The sequence below is a fragment of the Mauremys reevesii genome, unplaced genomic scaffold, assembly GCF_016161935.1.
Source record: "Mauremys reevesii isolate NIE-2019 unplaced genomic scaffold, ASM1616193v1 Contig20, whole genome shotgun sequence".
Taxonomy (NCBI): domain Eukaryota; kingdom Metazoa; phylum Chordata; order Testudines; family Geoemydidae; genus Mauremys; species Mauremys reevesii.
In genome coordinates this window covers 14,340-29,933 of record NW_024100827.1, presented here as the reverse complement: position 1 = coordinate 29,933, position 15,594 = coordinate 14,340, and the positions used below count along the sequence as shown (strand labels likewise).

Below are 15,594 nucleotides of genomic sequence, written 5' to 3'. Positions count from 1 at the left end.
CATGATATTTTCTATCCCTTTCTTAATGATTCCCAACATTCTGTTTGCTTTTTTGACTGCCGCTGAACATTGATTTCTGCCCCCCTTCCTCCAGCCTCCTCTGTGGCAGGGCAGGGGGCAGGTTGTAGCTGTCTGGGGCCTGGCACTGACAGATTGGGATAGCTGGGGGCGGGTGGCCCCACAGGGAACACTGCTCATTCTAAGCTAATAAATCACCAGAGCTCAGTCATTACTGATAATCAGCAGCAGCTTTTAATTAAAGGCAAGGCCTGTTCCCTGATGGCTTTTGCTCTTAGGGACTGAAATAAATAGCTTGCAATGTTAATGAATGGGCTGTGGAACAACAAGGGTAGAAACATCTCTGTTAGCCTGGCTGAGCAGTGACAGCAGGGCTTACAGGGCATAGGCATGATCCAGAATAGACAGTGTCCCCAAGCAGAGCATGAGGTCAGGGGGCACCAGGGGGTCAGTGCACCGGGTGGGGGCAGAGGCGTTGAGTCCTGTAGAGCACAAGCTGGAATGGTCTGGGTGAGTCAGGCTCGTCCCAGGCGGGTGGATTTTTCTCTGCACTGCAAAGTGGTCCGATTCTGAGCAGGGCTGGAGCAAGGGAAAGGACTGGAGCTGCAGGGAGGCTGCCGGTCAGTGCTGAGGTGCATTGGCAGAGCCAAGGGGGAAGATCTGGGCTGGAATAGCATCGGTTCCGCAACACAGCTCTCTGCACCATCTCCGCTTGCTTATTGGTCCATGCTAAATCCCCTGGATTCATCCCCTGGGGTGTTTTACTAGGGAAGCTTCAGGATGTGTAGCTCAGAGGCTGGGTCAAACCACAGTCATCCCGGTGGAGGTGCTCTGCGAGGAGCCTGGACGCACTACATAGTCACACCGGTGACTGCCGCTGCAGGCATGTTGCCCACGCTCACCTTCTACCAGCAGCATCTTTCAGGAAGGGACGGTGTCCCGCGTGGCTCTTGGCCCATTTGTGACCTTGTCCAAGAGCTTATCTTGTTGGGAGATAAAGTGAAGGACATGAGGAGACTTCCCTCCAGGCATTGTCCTCTGGAGGTGCTCCAGAGACCTGCTTCGGGAGGTGAGGGTGATATATAAGGTCTCGAATTCCTATTTCTGGAAATATCAAGAGAGCTGCTTTTTCTCCTGGGGCATCTGGCTGGAAGCAGAAATGCAGGGGCACCCGAGAATAGAACAACAGGGGGAGACAAGACATCTTATCTCAACTTCTGGTCATCTCGAGAGTTTGGCTCAAGTCTTTGTCCAAAGTTCATGTGGGTTCTTGTCCTGTGAAGCGGTTCCAAGACCAGAGTCCCCTCCGTTCACGGAGCTGGCAGAGCGTTAGAGCAAGCTGCCCCTCCCCACACACCCCCAGCCCTCCCCAGACACAGTGTGCTTCAACAGCAAGGACCTCTCTGTAGACACGGGAAGGTGACTCCACACTCCGTGGCACATTTGAGACTGTCAAGGAACTGGGACCAGCTGTGCTGGTGGGATTTGTGCTGGGGACACTTGTGGTCTAGGACCTGGAATGAGACCCACCCGCTCATAGGCCACCAAGGAGCCATTTTGCAATCGCTGCCCAGCGGGGCCAGGTTCTGACTCGCAGCCCAGGCGTGGAACGCTATGTATCACCTCACCAACCAAAACCCAACCAACCCCCTTGCTTTGGCTTTCGCCTTCCAGTTCTATGCAGCCACCCGGCCAGGGGGTTGATTCTCAGTGCGAACTGTGCCCAGGGGTGGTGGCAAGCAGTGGGGGGCTCCTCTCTAGGGCCCACAATACAAGTCCTCAGAGTTTATCTCGTGCAGGTGGACGAGGAGAAGAGGCAAGTGATGGTGGAAGCGGGAATCCTCCTGTCTGATCTAAACGTCGAGCTGAGCAAGTACGGGCTGGCCCTGCCCAAGTAAGTGAGCTGTTTGCTGTGTCAGTGTTATTCAGGACAACCTTAATGCTTCTCTGATCCTTGGACTCCTTCATTGCCCCAAGCCAGGGTCTAGAGCTTGTCTACACAGGAAATTTCCGGGATAAGCTAAACTGGAAAAAGGCTCTTATTCGAATAAGAGAGTCCACAAGGTAATTATACCAGTAAACTTCCTGTATAGACAAGACTTTACTTACACACTGTATGGTTCAACAGCATGCCCCAGACAAATGATTTCTCTTCCTTGGCTCCAAACAGGCAATAGATTTCTGCTGGGAGTGCAGGACACGGGAAGAGATTCTCGATAGATGGCTCTTCAGTCTAGGAGATGAAGGCCTAACATGAGCTGAAGGCTGGAAGCTGAAGCCAGACAAATTCAGACTAGAAATCAGGTGCAACCTTTAAGAGTGAGGGGCGGGTCTATAGCGAAGTCTTTAACTCAAGAGCGAAGTCTGTTTCTAAAAGATGAGCTATAGTTCAACCAGAAGTTATGGACTTGAAGTAAAGTTTAGTGAATCCTCCTCAAAGCCTTTTAAAAACAGTCACTGCTAGAAAACACTTAGATTTTTAAAATGGGAGGCCATGTGGTCATGCCTGATGTGTGAATTTCACTGACACGAGGGGAGAGCGTACTCTTTAATCACTGGGTAACTGAACTGCTTGCTTGCTCGATCAATTGGAGTTTATGCTGGACTAATTCTGGGCTCCTGGGGACTGACTGAACAGGACGCTAGCTGGGCTGTGGACAGGGATTCAAAAAGACATGCCTCAGGGGCGTGAGCGACGTGGGTAATTGCGGAAGTAAACGATCCGTTTTGCGTGGTCACCGTGCATTGTGGTAGGGCGCACGTCTGGGGTGCCCGCTTGTCCCCATTGTGTAGCCTGACGATTCACAGCCTGTACTCGCTTGGGCCTGGAAGAGCAAAAGAGTCACGAGTTTATTGTTTATTTGTACTCTTGTACAGGCCCAAGCGAGATCAGGGCACCGTTGTAGAGGCGCTGTAGAGAGGCGTCGTGAGTGACAGTCCCTGTCCCAGAGACCGGACGCCTGTAATGCTGTCGTTCCTGAGGCATGCCAGGAACAGTCTAGTTATCGCTTAGTCTTGTCTGAGAGCAGGGGACAGGACTAGGTGACCTGTCGAGGTCCTACCTCCAGCATTAGAGATTTGTGCTATGGCTGAATTTTCACCCAGTATTTCCTCATAGAGCATGGGAAAATAAATGCAAGTGATCCATTGCAAACCAGTTCCAACCGCTTTCCTCGCTCAGAATTACATCCCAGGTTAAGGCCTCCCCATCACCTGGATTTCCTGTGTCATGCCCGGTAACAGCCAGCAGGCCAGGCAGTCAGTGTGCTGGGGCTGTGGGGCTGTTACCCCCTGCGCTGTCCCAGCCCGCCATGCTCCAGCTGGGCTCAGTTAGGAGGCAGCTCCCCGTTAGTGGAGCTGCCCTGAAGGTTACCCCTGTAGCAAAGGATCTCAGATGCTGGCAGGGAAGGTGGCTCAGGGGCACCGGTTCCATTTCAGCTGGTGTCATGTGAACATGCCCCCGCAGTGCCCAGAAGCAGTCAGGGCTCGACCTGCCCCGTGCACAAGCCCCACTTGCCTGGCACTGGGTCCGTGCCGTGGATTTGGGGGACAGGTGGCGTTCCCTGAGATCAGCCCAAGGCCCTGGGAGAGCATCAAAGGGACTGTCTTGAATCAGAGCATCAGGCCCGTGTCTGGATCCCCTGCCCACCAGCCTGTGATCTCAGCACGGTTTGATGCGAAGCAGCGGGTGCAGTACATTGACTTGGCACCTCCTGATCTGGGGCAGCTGGCAATTAACCACCCTTGTTCTGGGTGTCACATTAATTAATATCATCTTGAGAGACACGTCCGGGAACGAGAACCACAACTAACCGCCCTATGCCGTTTCTTTGTCTGCGTGCAGCTTAGGGGCCGTTTCGGAAGTGGCGGCTGCTGGGGTTATTGGAACGGGGACACACAACACGGGCATCAAACACGGCATCCTGCCCACCCAGGTAAGGCCTGGACCCGGCGGAATGAAAACGAGCCCTTTGGGAAGAGAGGGAGACCCCCGGTGGGGGTAGGACGTGCTCAGCTGGGCTGTGACAGACCCCGAGTCGAGTGCCGGCGCTGAATCCGGCAGGGCAGGGCCTTGAACCCGTAACTAGGCCGGGAACGGTTTGCCTGACCCGTTTCAAGTCAGACACAGGGTGCTGTTTATCCCCCACTATAAACCAGCTCAGAATTCACTGCTCGGTGGCCAGTTCATCTGCCCAGGCCCCAGCCTCCGAGGGAGGAAACTCCCTGAGGCTGAGCTGCCGGGGCGCTGCCCGCAAAGGGGGGCTCTGCTCATGGTGCCCGGAAGATGGCGGATTTTCTCCGTTGTAAAGTGAGCGGATCCCTTCCTCCCCATGGCTGGAATATCACAGCCCCCACCCGTCCTGCCCGCCAGCCCTGCTGCTGCTTTCAGTTCCTGAACAGGGAGAAGTGGGAGGGGTTAATCACAAACACCTCTCAGTTACTGACTCCTCCTCACGCCCCTCAGAGAGAGGAGAGTCGTCGTCATTAACCCTAATCTACAGGAGGGGAAATCAGACCCAGCCAGGCGAAGTGAGGTGCCCCTGGCCACACAAGAAGTGCTGGAAGGCTGGTTCCCACTCCTGCGCTCCGACCACTAGACCACGCTGCCCCCCCCCACCCCGGTTAGTCCCTGGCCCCCATGGGGCTGCAGGGAACACGCTGAGAGGGGGAATTGCTTTCTGCTGGAAGAGCCGCCAGAGCGTACGATGGGCGCGTTACGTGTCTCTCGCCAGTATCGTCACCTGTCTGGATCTGGATCTTAATGGCAGGCTAGTCTGGACAGGATTCCCCTCACTCTCTGCCCACCTGTCTTGGGCCCTGTGTGGTGGTGACCGGCTCTCTGACCTTGGCTCTCCCTGGAGTGCTGAGAACAGCTGACATGCAGACCTGGGACTGAGCACATGGCCCCCTGGATACCATGTCCTGGCCTATCACAGGGGACCTGTGTTTTAACTCTGATCTGCTTCCAGCCAGCACAATGTGCTGCTCTTAGACCATCAGCCTGGCTGTAGATGCCCCACGTTTGCCATCCTCAGGCCAGTCCCATCCTGCATCACCCATCACACACAGCATGTTCACAGAGCCTCTATGGCCTGACGTCAGCCATGAAGATCCAACTCATGAAATGCGCCAGGCAAAGGCACCGTCACTGATCTTTTCTCTCTTACGGGTACAGAAGGCCCAGAACAGACCATACCCCTTACGGTACCATCTAGCGCAGCAGGGCTTGCCAGCTGCCTGCGGCTTATCCTAGCTGAACTGGACAAAGCCCAGGCCAGTCAGCCGCAGGGAACCACCCTCCATTAGCAGGGAATGAACTCCAGGCCCTAGCGGATCTTTTCCATCACTGACGTCTAGAGCAGCTGGAGGAATGAACTGATGCTGCTGGAGCCAGGAAGAGTCAAAGGAGTGAAAATGGCTGTTTCTTTTCATCTCTTTTACTGTTCCTCTCTCTTTCTCCTTTCCCCTGGCTCCCCAGAGCGCCCCCTCTCGTGGTAGAAAAGTGACAGGACTCAGTTTTACTGAAGATAAAGGGAATGCTCTACTGGGGCTGCTGCTGGACACAGACTGACCCTGTGGTTCTCTGTGGTTCTTTAGCTTCCGCACCCTGTGTTGCCTGGTGTCAGAAAACAGGGTCTCTTTCAGTCCTGGCCTGGACTCGGTAGCCATGGAAGGGACTGCTGACTACATTACACTATCCCTGCTGATCTGTGCTGAGCGACCCACATGGCATCCCCAGGAAACGCTATGCTAAGGATCAGGCACTGCTGATCTGAGACCCAGTCCTGCAAACCCTCTGTGGGACTTCACTGAAAGCAGCAAGAGCCCCTCTGCTTGGGAGGCACCCAAGCTCAGGTCCCTGACTAGGACATCATTAATATCTCAGAGCAACGCTGCCACCGTTAGATCCTAGCTGCAGAGTTAGCTCCAGAGCAGACTTGCCCGGCTTTCTTCATGTCTGAGAAATTCATACAGAATCGGGGCATTAAGAAATGACAAATAAGTGCAGTAATAGTGGAGTGGAATGAATGGGGTGCAGGGTGGCTGGGGGCTCGATATACAGCCAAGCAGCTGCTGCCTCTCGAGAACAGACATCCCCGAGAATTCACAAGCGCCTGTCAAAAATTCCATAAAGTACCTGAAAGGCACATCGTAGCAAGCAACAGTAAATCCGCCTGTTACAATGCAGTGAGCGGCAAGGCAAGCCTACCCGGTGAATTAGTGCAACCACAGGACCAGGCTCCCGCCTGCTGGGGGTAGGTTGGCTGAAGTTCACCTGTGCCCAGGGTACCAGGAATTTGAGCCTGGGAGATATTTATTTCAGTGCTTATATGGCCCTAACTGCCATAATTATCTGACTGCCAAATTTCAAGTCCCCGCTCCTAAGCATGGGGGTGCTAGAGCTTTTCAAAGAAAAGCTCACTAGAATGTTTTAACCTGGGCAAAGCAAGTTATTTTCCCTAGTCTCAGTCTTGAAAATGGCTGAACAGTTTTGACTGAAATTTTCCAAGAAAATTCACCCTGCAGCAGCATGTCAAATTTCCACCCAATGGGATGAAGTTTGGCACAGCAACTGAAAACAGGGTCTTATAATGGGAAGTGTTGAGCAACCTGAATTACTGGCCATGCTACTCGACCACCTATAACAGGGGTCCCCAACACGGTGCCCGTGGGGGCAGCTAAATGGGCCCGCGTCCTGACCCCCGGTGGAGCACCCGCCAAATGCTGCCGACTTCAGTGGCATTTCGCGGACGCTCGATGACGCTGCTTGCCGCTGACAAAATGCCACAGAAATTTGGCGGCATTTCGGCGTGTGCTCCACCGCCCCCGTGGTCCTTCATCTGGCGCCCACCAGACAAAGAGGTTGGGGACCACTGACCTATAATATTATAGTATCTCTGAGCTCCTTACAAAACAGTGCTTCCAGGGCTAGATCACAGCTGCAGAGTTAGATACAGAGCGGCTCAAATGGTTCGTTGTGCATAAGGAAAGGCTCTGTGTCCCAAGGCCAAGCCACTAAGAAAATAAGAGTTGCTGGACTGGGTCAGAGCATGGTCCATCTTGCCCAGTATCCTGTCTCTGACAGTGGCTTGTACCAGAGCTCCATGGGGAATGGACAGAACAGGGTGACCCTAAACCTCTGACTGCCAGAAGCTGGGTCTGGACGACAGGGGATGGATCACTTGATAAATTGCCCTGTTCTTTTCATTCCCTTTGAAGCACCTGGCATTGGCCACTGAACAGCGCAAGTCCCAGTACAGATCCCTGGGTGACCTCACTGGTCACCTCCCTCCATAGTGAGCTCCAGTGAGCTCCGGTCCACCTGCAGTCTGTCTGTGTAAGAGCTATGGGCTCTATAAAGTGGACGAGGACAACTTGAGCAGCAGGTATATTCCGGGCACGTGGGCGGACGTCCTGGAGCAATAGATCTTGGGTTCTGTAGCTTTCTAGATGATCAGCCGGTCTCTTTCAGGGATTTTCCTTTAGCTCAGTATTACAGTACAAACCTCTTTGAGCCCACGATACCTTGTTGTGACTAGTAAATCTCCCCCTCATGCACCTATTTTGTACCCTCCACTCTTCTATTGAACACCACAAATCCCCCACAAAAAATCCCCCGTCCAGAGCCAGTCACAAGGGTTTCACTCATATTGCCACACGGTGACGCTTTTGCACCAGCAGGCTTGGAAATCAGATGTCGTTTTCCTGCAGGCAGGCAGGTGGCAGAGTGTGGACATAAACAGCAGAAGGAGAGAGGACAGACGTGGTGCTTATGCTTTTAATTTGGAAATGCAGGTCCAAAATCAACTTGGCAATGCTATCTGCTGGAGAAAGGCCCCTTTCATGTTCTGTCAGGGGGAAATTCACCCACAAGGCTTAGACCAGGGGTCGGCAACCTGCAGCACGAATGCCAAACATGGCACGCGGCCGATTCTGAGCGGCATGCAGCCGCCTGCCACAGTCCTGGCCCCCAGCCCCCCGCAGCCCCCGCCCACCGCCTCACTGGGGGCAGGAGGCAGTAGCTTGGTTCTGCGGCAACCAAGCTTCCCTCTCCCCCACTTCTTCCCCCAGAGTGATGCTCTCCTGCCCCGCCCCCTCTCCTTCCCTGCGCCAATCAGCTGATGGCCCTAGCGAGGGGGAGGGGGGAAGAGCAGCAGCCTGCAGGCAGCTCCCTAGAGGGGACAGAGAGAGGTTGGGATGGAGCCTGGGGGAAGGGGGTGGAACAGGCACATCCCTTCCAGCCCCCTCCCCTGAGCCGCTCAGGCAGGGGGCTGGGAGCACCCCTACGGGCCGAGCACCCCAGCCCTCTGCCCTGATCCTCCCCCACTGTCTTCTGTCCTACACCCCCCACACCTCCCAGCCCTCTGCCCTGATCCCCACTGTCTTCTGTCCTACACCCCACACCTCCCAGCCTTCTGTCCTGATCCCCCCACACTGTCTTCTGTCCTACACCCCCACACCTCCCAGCCCTCTGCCCTGATCCCCACTGTCTTCTGTCCTACACCCCCCACACCTCCCAGCCTTCTGCCCTGATCCCCACACTGTCTTCTGTCCTACACTCCCACACCTCCCAGCCTCTGCCCTGACCCCCACCCGTCTTCTGTCCTACACCCCCCACACCTCCCAGCCTCGGCCCTGAGCCCCCCCACTGTCTTCTGTCCTACACCCCCCACACCTCCCCGCCTTCTGCCCTGATCCCCCCCCCACTGTCTTCTGTCCTACACTCCCCACACCTCCCAGCCCTCTGCCCTGTTCCCCCCCCCCCTGTCTTCTGTCCTACACTCCCCACACCTCCCAGCCCTCTGCCCTGACCCCACACTCAGCATTCTGCCCTGCAGCCCCATACCCCAGCCTCTGCCCTGACCCTTGAACCCCACACCCCCAGCCTTCTGCCCTGACCCCCCACACACTCAGCTTTCTGCCCTGCAGCCCCATACCCCAGCCTCTGCCCTGACCCTTGAACCCCACACAGCCTTCTGCCCTGCACCCCCAAACCCCAGCCTCTGCCCTGAACCCCACCCACCCCAACACACACCCAGCCCTCTGCTCTGCATCGCCACAGCCCCCCACATCCACTCAGCCTTCTGCCCTACACTCCCCACACACTCCAGCCCTCATCCTCTGGGGTCCCGGCCGCAGGCCCTGCTCAGCCCGCTGCTGGCCTAGGTGAACAGAACCCCAGGCTGGCAGCGAGCTGAGCAGACTGGCAGCGTAAGATCAGCATTTTAATTTAATTTTAAATGACGCTTCTTAAACATTTTGAAAACCTTGTTTACTTTACATACAATAGGTTAGTTATATATTATAGACTTATAGAAAGAGACCTTCTAAAAACGTTAAAATGTATTACTGGCACGCGAAACCTTAAATGAGAGTGAATAAATGAAGACTCGGCACAGCACGTCTGAAAGGTTGCCGACCCCTGGCCTAGACAGCACTTCCCTGTGCCACAGCCTCCTGCTGGATGGTGAATTCCCCTCCCAGCCCCCCTGTCCTCAGAGCAGCAGCTGGCACTGCTGGGAGTAGGGCCCCTTGCGGAATGACGCGTGCAAAGAGCCTGCCATGTCCTTCTGCTCACACCACCAGGAGTAGAGGCTGTGTTGCCTAGTGGGTAGAGCACTGGACTGGGCAACCAGGGTTCAAATCCTAGTTCTGCCTCTGGCCTGATGGGTGGCCTTGGGCAAGTCATGTCCTCTACCTGTGCCTCAGTTTCCCAACCAGTAAAAAACTGGGGAAAATGATGCTGACTCTCCCTTTGTCAAGTGCTTTGAGATCTCCTGCTGGAAGACCTAAGGATTATTAGTATTATGTCATTGGGCCAGTGATCTTATCTTTTCCCACACGCTGGTGCCTGGAGGAGGGAAAACCAAAGTGCTGATGTTCCAAATGGCATTGCTGTCTCTGAGCTAGTGCATTCTGGCACTGCGGTGGTGGGGGACGGGGGCTGTTGGAGGTGCCATCTCACAGAGGGGTTACAAAATCCAAGCTCCTGGCTGTAGTCATGGGGGATCCCAGGGCTTTTCCTCCCGGGATGGTGAGGCCCTAGTCAGATTCCAAATGATGCAGTTAAAATCCCCCTGCAGGCTCAGCTGAATACAACAACCTGCTTCACTTCCTGTCTTAAAGCATCGGGCAGTGTTAACAGGAGTTATTATAGAGCCTTCTACGCCACCGGTGCCTGCCTGCCAATAGGCCGCGTGTGCTAGGGAATTTCCTGGCTGCACTGCCAGATCCGGCAGCTGTTCCATCTCACAAGGCCCCGCAAGGCAGGGCAGTGCGACAGAGAGATGGGGAAACTGAGGCACAGAAAGACTAAAGCCCAGCTCCGGAAAGGCCATGAGACACCTGGGACCTTGTTATATTAGGCCAAAGCCACATTTCTACTTATTTCTTAGCCTACTGCATTTTATAGGCTAGCCCCTGGCTCCCATTGATTTCCATGCGAGTCAGGCACCTACACCTTTAGGATCTGGGTTTAAGTGATTTGCCCAAGGTCATGCAGGGAGTCTGTGGCAGAGCAGGGGACTCAACCTCCCGTGTCCCAAGTCCTACATTAGCACCCTGGGCCATCCATCCTCCCTCTGGCTGCAGTGATCCCTGTGTGTGATCCTCTTACTAGTCATACTGCAGCAGTGCCTAGGACACGGGGCCTTAAAGGTAGGGTGACCAGACGTCCCATTTTTAAAGAGACAGTCCCTTATTTAAGCCCTCCTGCAGGTGTCCCAACTTTTTCTTAAAATCAGGCAAATTGTCCCGTATTTTCATCTTTCCCCATCAGGGGGTGGGAAGGATAGCTTGGTGGTTTGATCATTGGCCTGCTAAACCCAGCATTGTGAGTTCAATCCTTGAGGGGGCCACCTAGGGAGCTGGGGCAAAAATCAGTCCTGGTCCTGCCTAGTGAAGGCAGTGGGCTGGACTCAATGACCTTTCAAGGTCCCTTTCAGTTCTAGGAGATCTCCTATTATTTTTATATTTAGTACTGGCAGGTCCCACTGCTGGCAGGATTTCTGCTCCCCAGCCGCCCACCCATCAGTGGTGAGGGGGGGGTCCAGTGGGTGACAATGGGGGTGGGTGTGCAAGGCTGGTGGTGGGGCAAAGATGCAGTGCATGGAGCTGGCCGCTCCCTCTGCTGGTCCATCAGCACAGCCCCCGCGGTGCCAGCACTCGGCCAGCAGGGCCCCGCCCCCCATCCCGTTTCCGGCCAGCGCTGGCTGCGTGCTGTGATCTGCGGAAGCAGGTGTGTGCGGGCAGGTGCCAGGCGGCAGCTGGTTATGTGTCACCTCTGCTGCCCACCCATCAACCCTTTATGTGCTCCCCTCTCACTGTCCTCTCCCTGCTGTGCCCCTTCGCACCTCCACATCCCCACTGCTCCTCCATATGTTCCCCCCGCCCCGGCAGGGCGCACCCCACTCCCAGCACAGTGCGGAGAACCAGCCCCTGGTCGGAGCGCTCAGCTCACCAACAGCCTGGTCCGCAGGCTCCTTCCTTCCCCCACTGCCTCTGGCTGGGCCGGTGCCCCGGGAAAGCCCAAGCCTCTCTGCCCCTCAGCTCAGCTCTGGAGGGGGGGAAGCAATTTCCAGCCTGTTTGCCCCCTGACCCCGCAGGCTCCACAGCTGCCCCCCAGGCAGGGGCTTAGCACCATCTTCACTCACACCCCCTGCCCTGGGTCCTGCCCCCAGGGAGCATCGAGCTGCTCCATCCCCTAGACAGCCTCTCTGCTGAGCCACGTCTGTGGCCAGTTTGCTGAAGTCCCTGTAGTCAGGTTCCCTGGGCCCTGGAGCACAATACATCCTTCCGGCGTAACCCCTTCCTGCCACACTGCCACACTGTAGCTGGGGGACAGGAGGCGGCTGCGTTATGTCGGTGTTAGCTGCCTTTTGACACTATGCAGGCAGGAAGGGACAAGCTGCTTCCAGCTGGGGGGGCTTGGAGGGGGAGAGAGAAAAAGAAGACATGAGCTCTGCAAAGACACAGGCCAGGTCATCCCTCTCTCCCCTTCCCTGTGGCTGGAAGTAGCTCCCGTCTCTTCCCTCCTGCATAGTGAGGAAAGGCTGCTGCTGGCCATGTTCTGGTGTGAACCCTGGCAGAAATCGGGGGGGGAGGCATATGACCCTGTGTGCCCCCCATGCAGAGGCAGCTCTAGGCACCAGCAAAGCAAGCACCTGCTCGGGGCAGCCCATTTGCAGGGGCGGCAAGGATCCAGCCCAGGAGTTGAGAACCAACAGGGGGCTCTGGGAGCTGTAGTTCCTTGGTTAGCTCCCTGCCTATAGAGCCAGCCCTGGAGCAGGGAAAGAACTACATTTCCCAGCATTCCCTTGGCCACTACCAACTGGAAAGGAAGGAGGGGGACCTCATGCGGCAGCGTGCTGTGAGTGGAGAGTGGTAGGGAGACCATATTTTAACATTCAAAAAAACAGGACACTCCAGGGGGAGGGAAGCCCCCCCCCCACCATCCACTCCCTCCGACTGCCCCCACAGAAACCCCAACCCATCCACCCCCCCCTGCTCCCTGTCCCCTGATCACCCCTCCTGGGACCCCTGCCCCTAACTGCCCCCCAGGACCCCACCCCCTATCTAAGCGCTGCTGGTCCTTGTCCCCTGATGGCCCCTCCCGGGACCCCACCCCGCCTAAGCCTCCCTTCTCCTTGTCCCCAACTGCACCCTCCTGAGACCCCCAACGCCCCCTAGGACCCCACCCCTACCTGTCCGCTGACCAACCCCTGGGACTCCCATGCCTATCCCCCCACTGCCTGTCCCCTGGCTGCCCCCAAACCTCTGACCCATCTAATCCCCCTTCTCCCTGCCCCGACTGCCCCCAACCTCCGCCCCATCCAGCCCCCTGTTCCTCGTCCCGTGACGGCCCCCGACGGTACCCCGTCTCCACTCCTCCACCCCCCGAACTGTGCCACACACACCCCCGTGTCTAGCTCCACGCAGCGCCAGACACACTGCTGCATACATGCTGTTGTGCTCCTATGCGCGCCCACAGCCGCGCCCCGCACACACACACACACCCAGCACCTGCCTTCCAGATTTGAACACCTCAAAATTCAGGAGTGCTCAAGCTCAGTTTGGGCAGCTGTTACTTCATTTCTCCCAAATCAAATATACTGATCCACTGTAACTTACTGTAGAAAAAGTAGGATAAAACTGAGCAAGAAATGCTCCCCAGTAGTTATTAGGACTGGAATTGCTATTTTCAACAGCCATTGCCTTTTGTTTGTTTGTTTGTTTAAAAGGAAGACAGTGATATTGCATTGGCAAATTCCCCATAGAAAGAAAGAGTGGAACAAAAGAATAATAAAGACACCTCAACTTTTCCTCATTTATGGAGGACAGTCTTATAATATGCATCCAGATCTCCTCCAATCACACCAGCTGAAAATTGTTGCACTTTACTGCAGCTCTGTAACCATATGGGAACCAATCCTGTCTGTGTTCTGTGCACATCCAAAATTCCTGCTGAATGACCTGCCCTGGGAGCGAGTTACCAGTGACCCAGGACTGCGGTGGAAGGAGGGTGCAGGTGGTGGGTGGGGGAGAGCCCAGGGCTGGGGCAGCAGGAGGTGTGGGGGGGGCACTGGTGGGGGGAAAGGGGGAAACCCAGGGCTGGGGCAGCATGGGGGTTGGGGAGGGCACTGGTGGAGGGAAAGGGGAAGCCCAGCGCTGGGGTGGCAGGGGTGTGGGTGGGGGGAGAGCCCAGGGTGGGGGAGCCCTGGGATGGGGGGGCAGTCAAAAATTTTTTTGCTTGGGGCAGCAAAAAACCTAGAGCCGGCCCTGCCCTCACGTGTTGTCTTGGGAAGACGCGGCACCAGGCACCAAGAGAGGTGGGTCCGTCGCAGGGTCCCAGCCAGGCATGGAGGGCGGAGAGCACTGGGCAGGGAGGAGGGGAGGGTCGGTCAGTCACTCCTCCCCCACCCCGTGAGAGAGGTGTATGGGAGTGTGTGTATGTCACCTCTCCCCGTGTGACCCCTAAAGCCCTAATGATAAGAGGGTAAATAAACAGAATCCAACTCCGCAGTATTTCTTTTTAATGGGGCTCAGTCACACGGATGTTAATGTGAACGTTTGTACTGCATGTTTGATTGCCATTGAACTCACTTGAATACCAGGTGCCCCCTATGCAGCACAGGGAAATATGGTAACCCTCCTCAAAGGGCTCCCAACCCCACTGACTGCAGTGATGGATTTGAGGGTTTGGCCCAGGAGCCTCAGGCATGAACCGCCTCCCCTTCATTGGCGCCGACACCTTGCAAGCACCGATCAGAGGGAATAGCCCTGCCCCAGAGAGCTCCGATCACAGTATGAGACAAGAGGCAGCCGATAGGTGTAGACGGAGGGGGAGCGCAAGGGAACTCAAAGAGATGCTTGGGCAGCATGCCAGCCGCCTGGCGGCTGTCGAGGGGAGGGGAGGCGTTGTGGCTATAGCAAAGGCTGGAGTGGCTCCATAGCCCTGCCAGCCATGCCCCACGGGGCGATCCTCGCTCAGCCTCTGTGGCTGGGAACACCACGTCATTGTCTCCCCCTGACAGGTGGTGGCGCTCACGCTGCTGACGGCTTCGGGGGAGATCCTGGAGTGCTCTGAGTCCATCAACGCCGAAATCTTCCAGGCCGCTCGGCTGCATCTCGGCTGCCTGGGCGTGGTCCTGACCATCACCTTCCAGTGCGTGCCGGAGTTCTACCTGCTGGAGACCACCTTCCCCTCCACCCTCCAGGAGGTACCGTAATGTCCACAATAGAAGCGGGAGGACAAAATGATAGGCCCTCTCTTAAGCGGCCTTCGTGGTAGGTGAAATGCCGTGCGTGGTGAGACGAGCTGTTCTGGCCCGGGTTGGACGGGGAGCGACTGCAGTCAGTTAAGGAATATCCCCCACTTTCACTACACCCCCCCCCCCATGCATTTATGATGCAACCCAGCATGGGAACAGATTTATCTTTAAAAATGGGAGACTTTCACGCCGATGATTGAGTGACCAATGGGGAGTCTCGTTTCTCTGGAAATGGAGTTTTAATTTCCCAAGTGGGTGCACGGGGGTAAGGCAATGCCAGGTCTGCAGCAGCCGGTGTTTGCGGGCATGTGCACCTGGCACTCAGCACCTGCCCTGCACAGGGTCCAGCCCACAGTTTGTTCCGAAATCTGCTGGGTCCATCTGGGGCAGAGTTGCAAGGAAGGCGTGTCTGGAAGAGGCAATGATTGTGTTATGGGGCGAGGTGGTTATGGGATTGTTTTCCTGGTGCTTTTGCACCATGCAATGCTATAGGGTTCTCTCCACTCAGCAGCCAAGGAAACTGTCCACAGGGCTTAAGCCATCAGGGTCTCTCCTGAAGACAGGCCATGTTAGCGGGTGAGTTCTATTGTCACAACATGGGCGTGAGACAGTGGGTCTCACAGCGTGTCATGGGTAATCCTGCTCTGCAGGGTCTGCTTCCAGATGCAACGGGGGTGGCTCAGGATCAATGGAAACTGCTCATTAGAGTTGCCAGGCAGCTGTGCATCGTTAGTACTGTGCTTATATCTCTGTGCACTCTGGTGGGTGGCACCAGAAAAGTGCCTTGGCCGTGCAGATGCTGCAG

At 56.0% G+C, this 15,594-nt stretch overlaps 1 pseudogene; it reads left to right on the top strand.

The window, feature by feature from the left end:
- The window catches only part of LOC120393483, a 36,331-nt pseudogene that overhangs the window by 8,086 nt on the left and 12,651 nt on the right, over positions 1-15,594 (top strand).